The sequence below is a fragment of the Myotis daubentonii genome, chromosome 6 (genome assembly GCF_963259705.1).
Source record: "Myotis daubentonii chromosome 6, mMyoDau2.1, whole genome shotgun sequence".
NCBI classification, from domain to species: Eukaryota; Metazoa; Chordata; class Mammalia; order Chiroptera; family Vespertilionidae; genus Myotis; species Myotis daubentonii.
The window spans coordinates 15883861-15898722 of record NC_081845.1 but is presented as its reverse complement, the minus strand read 5'-3'; the positions used below and the strand labels follow the sequence as shown (position 1 = coordinate 15898722).

The 14862-nt window shown below is 40.3% G+C and overlaps 1 protein-coding gene across 2 annotated transcripts in view; it reads right to left on the bottom strand.

Annotated features, from left to right (window-relative positions):
* Positions 1 to 14862, bottom strand: part of NKAIN2 (sodium/potassium transporting ATPase interacting 2) — an 806271-nt gene that overhangs the window by 652656 nt on the left and 138753 nt on the right. The window lies entirely within an intron of this gene.

Genomic DNA, 14862 nt, shown 5'->3' with positions numbered 1-14862 from the left:
TGTTGTTGTTGTAGAAAATGGGACACAGGAGGGAACTCACTGCATTTATGACAGTGTTTTTTTTCCCTTCTGCTTTTCCTTCTTTACTAGAATGTCACTTCCAGATTTAGAATCACCGATGTTCATTTCTGATCACCTCGTGCAACAGCCACAATTGCAGGCTGCAGACCTGTACGGGGAGGGGGGGGGTAACACTCACATCTCCTGCTTTGCATCTGCCACTGCATGTGCCTCTGGTACCTCCAGTGTAGGGTCGGATCAAGATCATCAATCCAGAAATGCCACTCACAACTATTTTCAATTTTTTTTTAATATATTTTATTGATTTTTCACAGAGATTAAAGGAGAGGGATAGAGAGTTAGAAACATCGATGAGAGAGGAACATTGATCAGCTGCCTCCTGCACACCTCCTACTGTGGATGTGCCTACAACCAAGGTACATGCCCTTGGCCGGAATCGAACCTGGGACCTTTCAATCTGCAGGCCGACGCTCTATCCACTGAGCCAAACCGGTTAGGGCTCAATTTTTTTTTTTAACTGAGTAAGAGTTGAAGACATTTCTCTCTACCCTGAGTCCAAAAAAACCTTGACATTATTGTCTAGTTTGGTAAATCCTGAAAGATCACTCGTTCTATACAAACAGTGGAAAAAGAGCGTGAAAGAATGGTTACTGCAGAAATCCATGAGCGAGACGAGGATGGCTAGGACCAGGATTAGTGCTGTGCACATGGGAAGCAGCAGTACAATCAGGAAAATATTTCCAGGATAGATCCCAATATGATATGTTAATCGAAAGATGAATGGAGTTTACAGCTATCATCAAATAAATTTGTACAACATAATATATTCATTGATATTCTAGGAGCTTGTGGGCAAAGTCAGCCCACAAGTAAAGACTCACAAGCCATGGTAAAAATGCAAATTTAATCTAATTTCAGTGGGGCCAATATTTAAATCTGGCATGACTTGCACCAGCTGCCCTGAAGAGAAAGATAACTGGAAAGCAAAAGAAGCTACTGTGAAACAACTTTATATCCAAGTTGAGGAACTTTAAATCCAAAGTTCAGGGAGACTCACCTGGGCAATAATGGCCAGGGAGTGATAGATGGCTCCAGGTGGAGACAGGTGACCAGAGGGGATACTGCTGTTCCTGGGTCACGTTTTGCCTCACTGGAGGTGCCGTAGCTTTCATAGGGATGAGGACAATAGATGGAACAGCCTAAGGTTCTAGATTTAATAATCCAATTCCTCTTCTCATGACATCTCATGAGTTGTAAAGTATTTGTATCCTACAAAAGCTCTTTCAACTTCCAAGGTCACAGGAACAGCATTGCTGGAGGCTATATCCCAGTTTCCAAGCTACTGTAAAACTGAGATCCTAAATCCTCTCTTCTTTCAGCCTTTTTAGGGTCACAAGTTTTAAAAGACAATAGTTATGATTAAGGGAAGACATACAAGGAGCAAATATCCCTTCCACTCCTAAAAACATTACCAGTATCATGATACATTATATTGAGCAAATATTACCTATATATTTTCCTTCAATAAAACATAGTTATCCAACCTAACCATAACATCATCATGCCCACATTGAATATTTGAAATGACAAGAATTTCAGTAAGAAGAAAAATCGAATAATAAAAACACGAAGGATGAATGTAACAAAAATTAATTTTTAATTGCATTTTAACCTCTTACCTTCTCAATTATATTAAGAAATGAATTGTCTTTTCAGTATTATATTAATTTAAACAATTGTAAAGATACAATTCTTCTAAGAATAAATTATATCACTAAGTAGATACTTCCATTGTATAACTTAAGTCCATACTACATGAACACACTTGTAAACATCTAACATCTAAACTAAAAACAAAAGCATAGCAGGAAAATAAGAATTGATGTTAGAATTAAGATCCTTGATAATAATTATATATATACTAGAGGCCCAGTGCACAAAAATTTGTGCACTCGGGAGGGTCCCTCAGCCCGACCTGTGCCCTCCTGCAGTCTGGGACCCCTTGAGGGATGTCCATCTGCTGGCTTAGGCCCGCTCCCCAGGAGAACGGGCCTAATATGGCAGTCAGACATCCGTCTGGCAGCCCGGGAGCCCTAGGGGGATGTGTACTTACCAGCAGGGAGCAGACCTAAGCTGAAGTCGGACATCCTTAGCGCTGCTGAGGAGGTGGGAGAGGCTCCCCCCACCACCGCTGTACTGGCAGCCGTCAGCCTGGCTTGTGGCTGAGCAAAGCTCCCCCTGTGGGAGCGCACTGACCACCAGGGGGCAGCTCCTGCATTGAGCGTCTGCCCCCTGGTGGTCAGTGTGTTTCATAGTGACCAGTCATTTTGCTGTTAGGGTCAATTTGCATATTACCTTTTTATTATATAGGATAGAGGCCTGTTGCATGGGTGGGGGCTGGCAGGTTTTCCCTGAAAGGTGTACCGGATCAAAGTGGGGGTCCTGCTGGGGTACCTGGCCAGCCTGGGTCAGGGGCTGATGGCTGTTTGCAGGCTGGCCAAACCCCCCAGCGGGAACCCTCAACCCATGGGGTTGTGGCAGCCAGGGTGAGGGGCTCAGGGCTGTTTATAGGCTGGCCATCTCCCCTTCATGGTGCGGGTCCCCACTGGGGAGCCTGGGTGAGGGTCTGATGTCTGTTTTCAGGCTGGCCAAGCCCCCCAGTGGGAACCCTAACCCCATGGGGTGTGGCCAGCCTGGGTGAGGGGCTGACAGCCCCTTCAGGGTAGGGGGGTCCTGTTGGGGTGCCTGGCCAGCCTCTGTGAGGGGCTGATGGCCGTTCTCAGGCTGGCCACACACCCCAGCCATCCAAGGTCCCAGCCTCTCCTTTTTTTCTTTTTTTCTTTTTCTGGGATTTATTTATCTTCTATAATTGAAACTTTGTAGCCTCGAATGGAGCCCATGGCCTGCGAGGGCAGGCAGGAAGCTTGACTTCCTCCATCACCGGGGGCAACCCAAGCCTCCTGCTCACTCCAGCTCCGTGGCCACCGCCATTTTAGTTGGGTTAATTTGCATACTGATTGGCTTGTGGGGTGTGGCTTGAGCATAGCGGAGGGACAGTTAATTTGCCTGTTTCTCTTTTATTACATGGGATATATATATATATATATATATATATATATATATATATATATATCCCACTTATAATTAAATAAGTTTTCAAAAACTAAGTTTGTGCTGAAACCGGTTTGGCTCAGTGGATAGAGCGTCAGCCTGTGGACTGAAAGGTCCCAGGTTCGATTCCAGTCAAGGGCATGTACCTTGGTTGTGGACACATCCCCAGTGGGAGATGTGCAGGAGGCAGCTGATCGATGTTTCTCTCTCATCGATGTTTCTAACTCTTTATCTCTCTCCCTTCCTCTCTGTAAAAAATCAATGAAATATATTTTAAAAAATAAATAAATAATAAAAAGATTACTTTAAAAAAACAAAACAAAACAAAAAAACTAAGTTTGACCTAGTTATGTTAAACATTACCTTAACTAAATGTTAAACATAACATTAACTAAAAATACCTTATTTGTGGAAAAACATAAATATATACCATTGCTATTGCATTCATTTATTAAATGTACTTTTCTTGAGTTTTCATGATGTAACCAGCACTGTGATAGATACTGATGATACAAAAAGCCTCACATATCCCCCAAAGAAGTCCTACTGTGACACGTTTTGGAAATATAAAGGAAGAGATGATTCACTTACTGGTATCATTAAATTGAGTACTGATGGAGTGTTTAAATTACATTATTTTTCTTTTTTAAAATATATTTTTATTGATTTCAGAGAGGAAGGGAGGGAGAGATAGAAACATAAATGATGAAAGAGAATCATTGATCGGCTGCCTCCTGCATGCCCCCTACTTGGGATCAAGCCTGCAACCTGGGCATGTGCCCTTGACCCAAATAGAACCTGGGACCATTCAGTCCGACACTGTATCCATGAGAAAAACCAGCTAGGATTACATTATTTTTCTATAGGGTAATGTTTTATGGAATGCTAGGCTTCCACAGCCAATATTAATCCCAAGTTGTGTAAGTTAAAAAATAACTTATTTTAAACAGAGATTTGACAAGAGAATCATAGCAGTCTTTAGCTAAATTTGTTTTTATTCTTTCAGCATTGACCTACAGAGAGGGTAGCATTATCTCTTGAGTAAAACACTAACAAATGGCATGTCAGATATGAAGTGCAGCGTTTTCTTTCTCCTGATTCAACTTCCGACTTGTTTTGAAGTGTTAGGAACATACCTACTCCCAGAAGTTCTGAGAATCAGATGGTTCTACACTAGAATGAAGAGGGAGTAAGTGAGTGGCTATTCCCAGGCTGAAACTCGCCAATCTTCCAGGCAGATGTTGATACTTGTGAAATAAAGACCAAATAACTGCTTTTCCTTTCTTCCTTAAGTCAAGCATCCGAGTAAATTTAAAGAAATACATACACCATTTTACATTTAATTCAATCAATTTTATAAATAAAATAATACCATCCTATATAATAAAAGAGTAATATGCAATTCAACTGAACAGAGCAATGACTGGTTGCTATGACATGCATTGACCAAGAGGGGGCAGATGCTCAATGCAGGAGCTGCCACCTGGTGGTCAGTGTGCTTCCACAGGGGGAGCGCTGCTCAGCCAGAAGCTGGCTCACGGCTGGCCAGCGCAGCAGTAGTAGCGGAAGCCTCTCCTGCCTCCACAGCAGCACTAAGGATGTCCAACTGACGGTTTAGGCCTGCTCCTAAGCCATCAGTCAGACATACCCTGAGGGCTCCCAGGCAGCCAGAAGGATGTCTAACTGCCAGCTTAGGCCCGTTCTCCCAGGGAGCGGGCCTAAGCCAGCAGGTAGACATCCCCCCTGGGGTCCTGGACTACAAGAGGGCTCAGGCTGGGCTGAGGGACCCTCTTGAGTGCATGAATTTTCGTGCACTGGGCCTCTAGTTAAATACAAATTTTTAACTGCACAGTGGTTTTAAGGGAATAATTATGACTACATATTTGGTTTTTGGAAGCTTTCAGTGGTGCACTTTACCTAGTTATTTCAGTCATGAAGAATGTGAAGAATGAATAGTGCTCCTGCAAAATGCCCTACACATTTGTGTTCTGAGCAGTCAACATGAGTGTTTAAGTAGATTAAATATATATGAGCAGTTTAGTATAATAGTCAAATAAGTTCATCATGATATCTATAATCATTAGTCAGTGTCATGACAATTAGCCACAAATAATAAATAAATTCATTAATTAACATAATCAGCTCAACATTTACATAGCCAACTGAAGGTTTGGCTTTTCTTTTTCCCAGTTCCTAAGGATCTCCTTGAGAGTCAGCTATATACAATTCTACCCTATAACCACAAATGTGTCATGTAATAAATGTTTGATTTAAAATGCTGAATGGTGTGTTTAATCAGCTCTATCTATATATGTCCTCCTCTCCTCTCTCTCTTTCTGCCCCACCCCTCCTCTTCTCCCTATATTCTGCACCTCTTCCCCTAAGTACATCTCCACACATCACAGATCACAGGTCCTGAATAGGGCTTCCCCAAATCACTGTTTTCTTCTCTGCTTCCAGCCTCTTTTACTGGAAATGTTCTTAACACATCTCCTGCTCCCCATTCCCTCCAGAAAGGTCAGCTCTTGTGTACCAAAGGGCTCAAATGCTGAGATGGAATGTATGGAATTTCAAAAAGGACAAGGCAGTGTGATACTCAACAAAGAAGACAAGTCGGAGAGATGGCCCAAAGACCCTGCACTGAACAGCTGTGACGTCCTGGGGCCGAGGCAGCTGTGGGGAATAAGGAAGAGGAATGAGCAAGAATGGATAAAGAGCTCTTAAAGCCTTAGCGACCCATGTCCCTGGATCTCAGGCTATGGCTAAGAAAAAGTGTACCATGCCAGACATGTGCTCTGAAGTCCTTAATCGTGTCTTGAATTAAAGCTCTCTGCACCACATGATTTAGATATATTCTGGTGGTGTTCAAAGGGGAGAGGGGAGGAAATTAATATGAAAGAGTATTTGAGAGGAATGAACACAAGTTAATTTTCACAAATGCAGTATGAGAAATGCTATTATCTCTTTCCCCAATGCCAAAATCCATAACCTGAATTTTCATGGGAAAACATAGACACACATGCTCAGTTCAGTTTAAGCTAGATGGGCTCATTGTTAGATCAACAAAAAGTACAAGAGTTGTGTAAACCTTGATATACATTAGCCATAACATGCTTTCTTGGTCAAAATTCTGACAAAGCAGACAAAGAGCTAGAATAACTGAATTATGCAGCTGTACCACTTTTTCACATCAATTGGGGCACTGACCCCTAATGGCACTGTGGTCCAGGTGAAGGTGACTCCCATGCCTGATATTCCATCCTGTTGGTCAGTGTAGAAAGACAAGGTTGGAAGGACCAGATATATGACAGATTATTAAAGACTCCAGCGGGAAAGGTCTTCTTTCCTGGGTATAATAACATCTAAACCCCCCAAGGAAAGCACCTGAACCATAGGTTCTCAATACGGAGGGACTGCCAATCAATGCCACCCATTGCTGCAATGACTCTCACTTTGATACCCAGAGCACAGGTTCAGGGGGCCTTTACTTTTACACTTTACCAAACACCAAGGATGGGGAAGGGTGGAGAAAATCAATATAGAGATTTTTGGGGATCTACATGCTTTGCCTTATAGAATGTATATATTTTACTCTATCAGAGTCAGCTTGTTCTTTAAAGCTAGCAGTTCAGCAGGTTGCCCCCAATTCCAATTGTTTTCCCTTTGTACAATACAACCAATGAATAATCATCAGACATAATGTAACATGATTAATTTTTTAAGGCAAATCCTCTGAAAGTAATGAAAAGCCTTCAAGTTCCTTAAGGGAAACATAAAATTTCCACGGTGGTAATTTTATTAACACAGTGAGAGTTTTGAAACTCCACGTAAATTACATTTTAAAATTAAAGTGTAAATTTCATTTAAGGCATATCCACCTTAACATGCAAATCAGAGCAATGTATTTCAAAGAAACATATTTTAATAATATTTTAGATAATCAACATTAATGGGGAAAATATAGTAAATAAATACAATTTCAGGGAAATTAATGATGTGTGTCACTGAAATTACAGGTGTTTATTCTTAAAATCATTACTTAAATGTAAGGTTCTTTTTAATTCCAAGAGATTTACTTTTCTGTACTCACTAACTAAATTCCCCATTAACCTCACAGAGTACAGCTTCCTTGTTGTGCAGCTGATTACCCTCCCTTTTTATTATGCAAATAAGACTATACAGGTGGTTACAGATTTCGAAATAACTGTTACTAATTATACATTATTCTCCAAAGCCATAATAAAAATGGAATGAACCTGATACTGACATAAGGAAAATATGCAATTTAAGGGAATGATATGGTATCAGAAACAGATGTTACCACAAATTACAGTCTAATAATTTAAGGGTGAAATCGTGCTGAAGGCTTCATCATCCACAGTGGATTTCTTTTTTACTTACCCAACAGGAATCAGGGCTAAACATTCTAAATATAGCTCATCTCACTTGAATTCGACATGATTAATTTGACAAAATTGATTAATTAGCTCAGAAATTCAATTGGTGAATAGAAATACTTCACTTACCAGGATAACTCATGGCAACGCAAGTTACAGTACAAAGGTTTACTTGCTGAAACACAAGGAGGGGAAAAGAAGGGAGTGAGTCTCACACAATGATACAGGATGAAGCAAGCAGTGGCGGCAGGTGCTGACTGGCAACAAGACTTAGGGAAAGTGGCAGAGACTAACAGGTGCATATTCACAGTCATCACAGTCACACAATCACAGGGGAAGCGGCTCAGACCCAACACTGAGGGACAAAGAGGGCCACTGAGTTTGGACTTCACCTTCTCAATGGACCTCAGATTTAGACTTAGAAGCTATTTGAGATACATTGAAACGTTTGAATTAAAAAGGTGTTCATTGAATTAAAATTCTAAATATATTAGACATCTTGGATGATATTAGACATTAGCCATTTCTTTATTTTCTGCTGAACCAGGAGCCTCAACAATGAGAGTAGCTGGACCAGTTTTGATCTCAGAAATACATGCCCTGGTAAGCCAAGAAACAAAAAATTACAGATATTGGAGATGAAGTTCTAGACTGTGTTAGCTTCAGGATATTGTCATAAATGCCAACATTAGCAAGTTTAATAGTACAAACCATAAGAGCAGGGGATTTTAGCATAGTAACTGCTTTGTCACATATAAGTGCAGTTATACTGACCCAGGACAAAATAAGTGGAGAAGAAAAAAGAAACATTAACTCAGAATGCTTTATCATTTTAAGCATTAACAAATTGTTAATTCATGAACCACCTCTATTTACCCTTCTTTAATAACTTTGTGCAAATATCTAAATGATGGTCCATAAATCTTGAGTTTTCCATGTACAAAATGTATGTCAGTATGTGTGTGTGTGTGTGTGTGTGTGTGCATGTGTATTTTCATGTGTGATTTGACAGTTCCTACAACACAATTTCATTACTTTTACTCCTTAGACTAGAGGCCCGGTGCACGACATTCGTGCACTAGGGGGTGAGGGTCCCTCAGCCCAGCCTGTGCCCTCTTGGGGAGCAGGCCTAAGCTGGCAGGCGGACATCCCCCGAGGGGTCCTTAGCACTGCCATGGAGGTGGGAGAGGCTCCCGCCACCACTGCTGTGCTCGCTAGGGTGAAAGAAATATAAACATAAACCCAACAAAATAAAGGAAAATTCTATCCAAATCTTAAAATATGACTTTACGTTAGGGACTTTGGTGATACCAAGGTTTAGTAAATAATCCTGAGAAACTGCAATCTACTGCACTCTTTCTGCATAGCAGCAAATCCAAGTGATTGCTTCATAGTTTCACTTCATCCTAAAGTAAATTATCTTATTAAACAAGAGACTAATTTATCAAGGTTTATGTTTTCCCTTATCAAAGTGTTTACAACTGAGACTGGACAGAGAAGTAGGATAGGCTTATGTTTCCAATTAGACATGAATAAGAGGAGGACATGGGATACGGCTTCAACAATGGGGGTGATGTTAGCCCCAAGGAGGGCTGGTCTGTAAGGCTTTGTGACCATGAAGACATGATTCTAGGTAACTTCCTCAACGAGCTGAGGAATAAGAAACCAAAACATAAAGCTACATAGTGGGTTTGGGGGAGTGTCAATAGGACAGAGCTGGGACTGAGGGAGAAAGTTGACTTGAAGGTTATCCTTTGGGATAGAGGGTCAAGCTCTAAAATCTGATTAGAGATGAAAGTGGGAATCTCATAATTCTCACAGCCCAAGCCACAGGATCTACTATCTAGAAGAATGATTTAATTCTAAATCCTACCAGAATGGGGATGAACTGGAAAGGGAGCTGGTGATAGGCTGGCTATTCACTGCTTTCATCAGAAACTAGGAAAAATGAGAGGAAGACAGGAAGTATGAGAAAAGAAAATTGAGCTGGCTGGCACTTGCGGTTTTTTGCTTCAGGCCCAGCAAATTTTGAAAGAAACTAGAACTGTCCCATAGGACTATAGAGCAAACTTCAAAGAATCCCTTTGGAATCAATTAGTGCCTACAAATATTTATCTAAGAAGTCACTCAGAGATATTTGACAGGTAAATACTTGCATTCAGTGAGGTCCAATAACATAGCCCTGTGAACAAAGCATGTATTTGTGTTCTTTCTAAAGAAATTACAACATTACTAAGCATTTGACAAATGAATGAAAATGGTATTATTGAGCTAAAATGGTCTGACCTTCAGAAATTTCTCTTCCAGCTATTCAGTTCAGCTGACTACCTAGAACAATGGAATAACGAATGAGGCTAAGTTAGATTAGAGTCTAATTTTTAATGGAGATGACTATTAAAGTCATATTGGTTCTGTTCCTGGGAAAGACTAATAATTCTAGCTTACCTACTTGTGAGCCAGATACTTCATGTATTTTTCCCCTACAATCTTCCCAACAACCAATGAGGTAGACATTATTTCCATTTTACAAACTGGAATACTGAGGCTGAGTTTAGAGGCATAGTCAGAATTGAGCCCAATATATATCCAAAAGAAATTGAAATCAGGATCTCATAGAGATATCTGCACTCCCATGTTCACTGTACCATTCACAATGCCTAAGATATTGAAACAACCTAAGTATCTGTCAAAGATGAATGGATAAAGAAAATGTGGTATATGTACACAATGGAATATTATTTAGGCAAGAGAAAAAAGAAAATCCTACAATTTGTAACAATTTGGATGACCTTGAGGACTTTATGCTAACTAAAATAATTCAGAGAGAGACAGACAAATATTGAATGAACTCACTTATATGTGGAATCTGATTAAGACAAACTCACATAAACAGAGAGTACAGTAGTGCGGGGGCTACAAGGTGGGGGAAATAGGGCGATATTGATCAAAGAGTAAAAACTTACAGTTATAAGATTAACAAGTTTAGGAGGTATAATAGCATAGTGATTACAGTTAATAATGCCGTAAGAAAGTAGATCTTAAATGTCCTCAGCATAAAAAAGAAATGGTAACTATATGATAGAATGCAGGTAACACCTCACATATGTTGGTAATAATTTTATAATATATAAATGTATCAAATCAAAACCTTAAACTTACACAATGTTATATATCAGTTACATATCAATAGAGCTAGAGCATACAAAGAACTGAGCCCAAGATTGCCGACTCCAAAGTATGGAGACAAGGTAAAAATCACTTCCAGAGGAATACTAGAATTCTTCCAGATGGATTAATCATGTATTTGTGTCAATATTGTTCCTGAAGGACTCAAATAATAATTCAAGTCATATAAAATGCCTTTTTAAGCATTGATTTAGTACATAGCGTGAACACAATCTCCATAAATCTATCCTGATTGACAAGTTATTAAGGAAAGAATAATAGTCATATTTAATAGGTGTTAAGACCCTCTGAAAGATCTAGATGTATTGTACACACTTATTAATTATAGCTCAGAGATAACTAATAGGTTCTTTTATAAGCCCAGTAGATGTCAACATACTATAATAGCTTGTCAACTGTATTCTTTTCCAACCACCCCTGATGGAAATGTGTAACTATTAAAAGTACTAAATTAAATGCAACCAAAGCAAAGCAAACCACATTGCAATATTTATGGCCATATGTTTTGTAATGCACATGGGATAGAATAACATGCAATAATTTGGCTGCTTTAAGAAAGAAAAAATAGCTTCTAACATAGCAGCTGAAACCTAACAATAGTTTACTAGAGTACTTGACTTACTTATGATATCAATAAGCTCTCCTACAGGAATGAACTCAATTGTTGTTACAGTGAGGTCTTAAATGAAAAGTGGGGTCTTGAAAACATATACCAAATGTTCTGAAGCTATTGAGAAAATGTATTAATTTAAATCATGGCTCAAAGGATAATATTTAAGAAACCAATCTTCTTCCACGATGACAAATCACACCTCAAAATCGTCCTCAGAGGCATAAAACCCTAGAGCTGTGCAAGACCCTGAGCTGTCCTTCAGTCTGGCCAACACAAATATCAGCAATAAGTACTGCTCACATTCCACCTGCAGCCTAATCTAAATGAAGGTAAATAAGGCATTCATGCAAGAAATTAACACATGGCAGAAAATAATACTGAGCTCCAGGGTAAAATTCAGTCTTGTGTCACAGTAAAAATCAAAGAATCTCACTTAGACTATGAAATCCCTAAACAGTATCTGATTAGCATAATTCAGACTTTACTCCAGGGACAAATACTTTTACAATATTTACTTTAATCTTATTTTATCATGCTGTTAAAGGAATTTTTCACTCTCTAGAACAACTGTATAGGCAGAAAAACACTATCAGTGGTTTTCACTGATTCAATCTCATTAATATTATGTATTTTTCTAGTAATATTAATCATTATTTTGGTTATTGCTATTGCACTGATTTAGAAGGTAAATGAACAGGCTGTTGCAGTATGCTCAGTTTTCATTTCATTTCATAAACAAAAAAAACAATTTCCCATGTGCTAGTCAGCAACCAGTTTCAGGGAAACCATAGGGGTAAATGTTCTAGGTCAGGAGCTCATTGGTAAGATGTGAGAAATAAAGTGATCTGATTTTATACACACCTTTAAAAGGATGTTAGCAAAACCAGCTGTTTGATGGCTATCTCTTGCTCTGATATGTTGGGGCTGGTCTGTAGAACTGCAGAGTAAAGTGAAGTCAAACTGAAGCCGAAACCCAAAGACAGAACCTGCAAAGAAGGGCTTAAGCGAAGAAGAGGTGGCAAATGGCGACACTGCGCATGTCTACAACATGACGGAGAGCAGAAAATCACAGGGGAATGTCTCACAGCATTTCCTTACGCAGACTCCTTTCTGAACTCTGAAGCAGAGCAAGAAACGCCTGGAGATGTTGCTCCCAGAAGTTATGTAACAGCAGAGCAGGTCAAATAAACATTCTGCTTAATGCTGCTGTGCTAATTTTAATGATATTTGTCTATGAAATACCCTCCTAATATATATATATATTTTCAATGTAATCATGGAGTTCACAGCTTGCATGGTTTCAGCCAATGGTGGTTAACCTGATGAGACTGGAACTTTGCCCGGGGTGAACTATTTTCATCAGTGTATGTTTCTCTCACTAGTGTGTCCTTTTATGCAGTTTATTTTGAGTGCTGATAAGCAGTCCTGGCCCTTAATGACTGACAAATTTGGCTGGGCTTTCTAGTAGAAAACAAGAAAATGCATAGCACTGGCTGTCAATATACCTGCCCTAGAATGGCTCCAGGTTATTCTAGAAAATGGTGAAGGAAACACTAGGTAAAGATCTTCAGGACTTTGGGGATTGATGCAAGTATCTGGCATCACAAAAGGCACCCTTGACTCTGTTAGAGCAGGCAGATAGAAAGATATGAGCTGGGAGAGGCTGCGAGAGGCAGCTGGGCTTAGAGGAAGTAAATGTGAGAGGCGACAAACTGAAAGTAGACAATGGAGGTGGCGGGCTCCTATGTGAACAGGAAAAATTCAGAGACACTCCAGGATCTGATCTAACCGGTGGCATAACACCTAGTGAAGGAGCCTTATAGCTTTAACATCCTTTATGTTGAGACATAAGGGCGGGGGTGACTGGCTCCTTGCTAGGAGTGTTCCAGCCTCGGGGTATAAATCCTCTAAACTCCCAAATATTGGATCATTCAGTTCAGGCTCAGCTAGCTGAGCTGCCCCTCAGGTCTTATCTGAGTGTATTTCTTTCCTACAAATAAATCCATGCCTGGTTTTGTTGCCATTTGTTGTCTCTTGTTTGAATCCACTCTTACAAGCAAAGCAAGAATTAGAGGCACAGAGTACTGTCTCCAGCTAGAGCTTATCTCAGGCCAGAGACACCCTTGACCGCTGCTGACAACTCCACTGGAGTCTAGAAGGCTGGGGCACTTGCATCCGTGGTACCTGGAATGAACTGCTTCTGGAGGAATCCTCACTTGAGGACCCGAAGAACACCAAAATCAGATGTTAAGAGTAAATCTTCCCGGGAACTAGCCAGACCTTTCAAACTGCAGGACCTGACCCATTATCGGGTCATGAAATCAGTCTGCAGATCGTGGTCTTTTTTTTCCCATGCAATAATGTGATATATTTGAATAAAATGAAAGGATCACAGTGTGTCATTCACAGCAAACTGAACTACCGGCCATACCATTTTTCTCTCATTTCTAATGTGTATCTGGTTATGTCATATAATGTCTAGCCCCAGGTCACATTTTAAAATGTATGGAAGCCAAAAGCCTAAGCAGAAACTACCACAGAGCAGTGCTGAGTTACTGTTTCCATTCTATGACATGTACTCCCCACAGAAAATGGGCTGTGAGAACACAGAAATGACCCCTCTGTTACAAAGCTCAGCTGGAGGGGTGCACATGGTAAGGAATTTGTTTGCCTCTATAAACTAATATCTTCTGCGCCATGTTGCACACTGGGCACTTGAGTGCTAAGTGCCACCCACCAACACCACCACCACTCTCCTCAGCTAACTAGATCTTTGAGCTCTGGTCAGGTTCCTGAGAGGCACTCGGTGACTTCATCAAGATTAGAAACTTATCGAGATCCCAAACTCTCTTGGTTCAAGTCTAACATTCTGCCTAGATTTTCCCAGACTCTTCCTCCCATCACATAGAACCTCTGGTTTCAATGTTCAAAGTCTGCCTGATGATCTGTTCTGAAAATGAACTACAGCTACCTGACCTCTAGAACCTACTGTATGCTTCTAGGGCACTTATCCTAGCCACCAAAATTTTCTGGAAGACAAGGCTGGACAATACCATGTTCTTTGGATATTCTCGGTGATCTGTGACTGTTCCTCCAAGACCTAACCCTCCAGATAAGTCAGTTCTTCATAGCCAATGCTCACTCTTTCTTTGCTAACTTTACAAACCAGTGTAAGTCTGAATATATGTCAGAACCTGAGTTCAAACATCTTCCGCCCTGTTTTTCCATGAATCTATCGATAGTCTCTTCCTTCCAGCTTCTTGGTAGCAGGTAGGCCTACAATACTCAGTAAATGCAGGCCATCCTCTGAGTCTGCCTTAAAAAATGAGTATTATATTTTAAGAACTGCCCTTGTAAATGAGTTCTGGTTTTATGGCAACTGCAGATTGTTCCATCTCTGGGCACTTGACTGAAGAATTGTAAAGGCGATCACAGTGAAGCACAAATGCTCAAATCAACTTCTAAGAAATCAAAACAATTTCTGGAGTGTGTTTCCCTGGCATTTATCTCTTCCCTTTTATCTCTTCCCCTGGT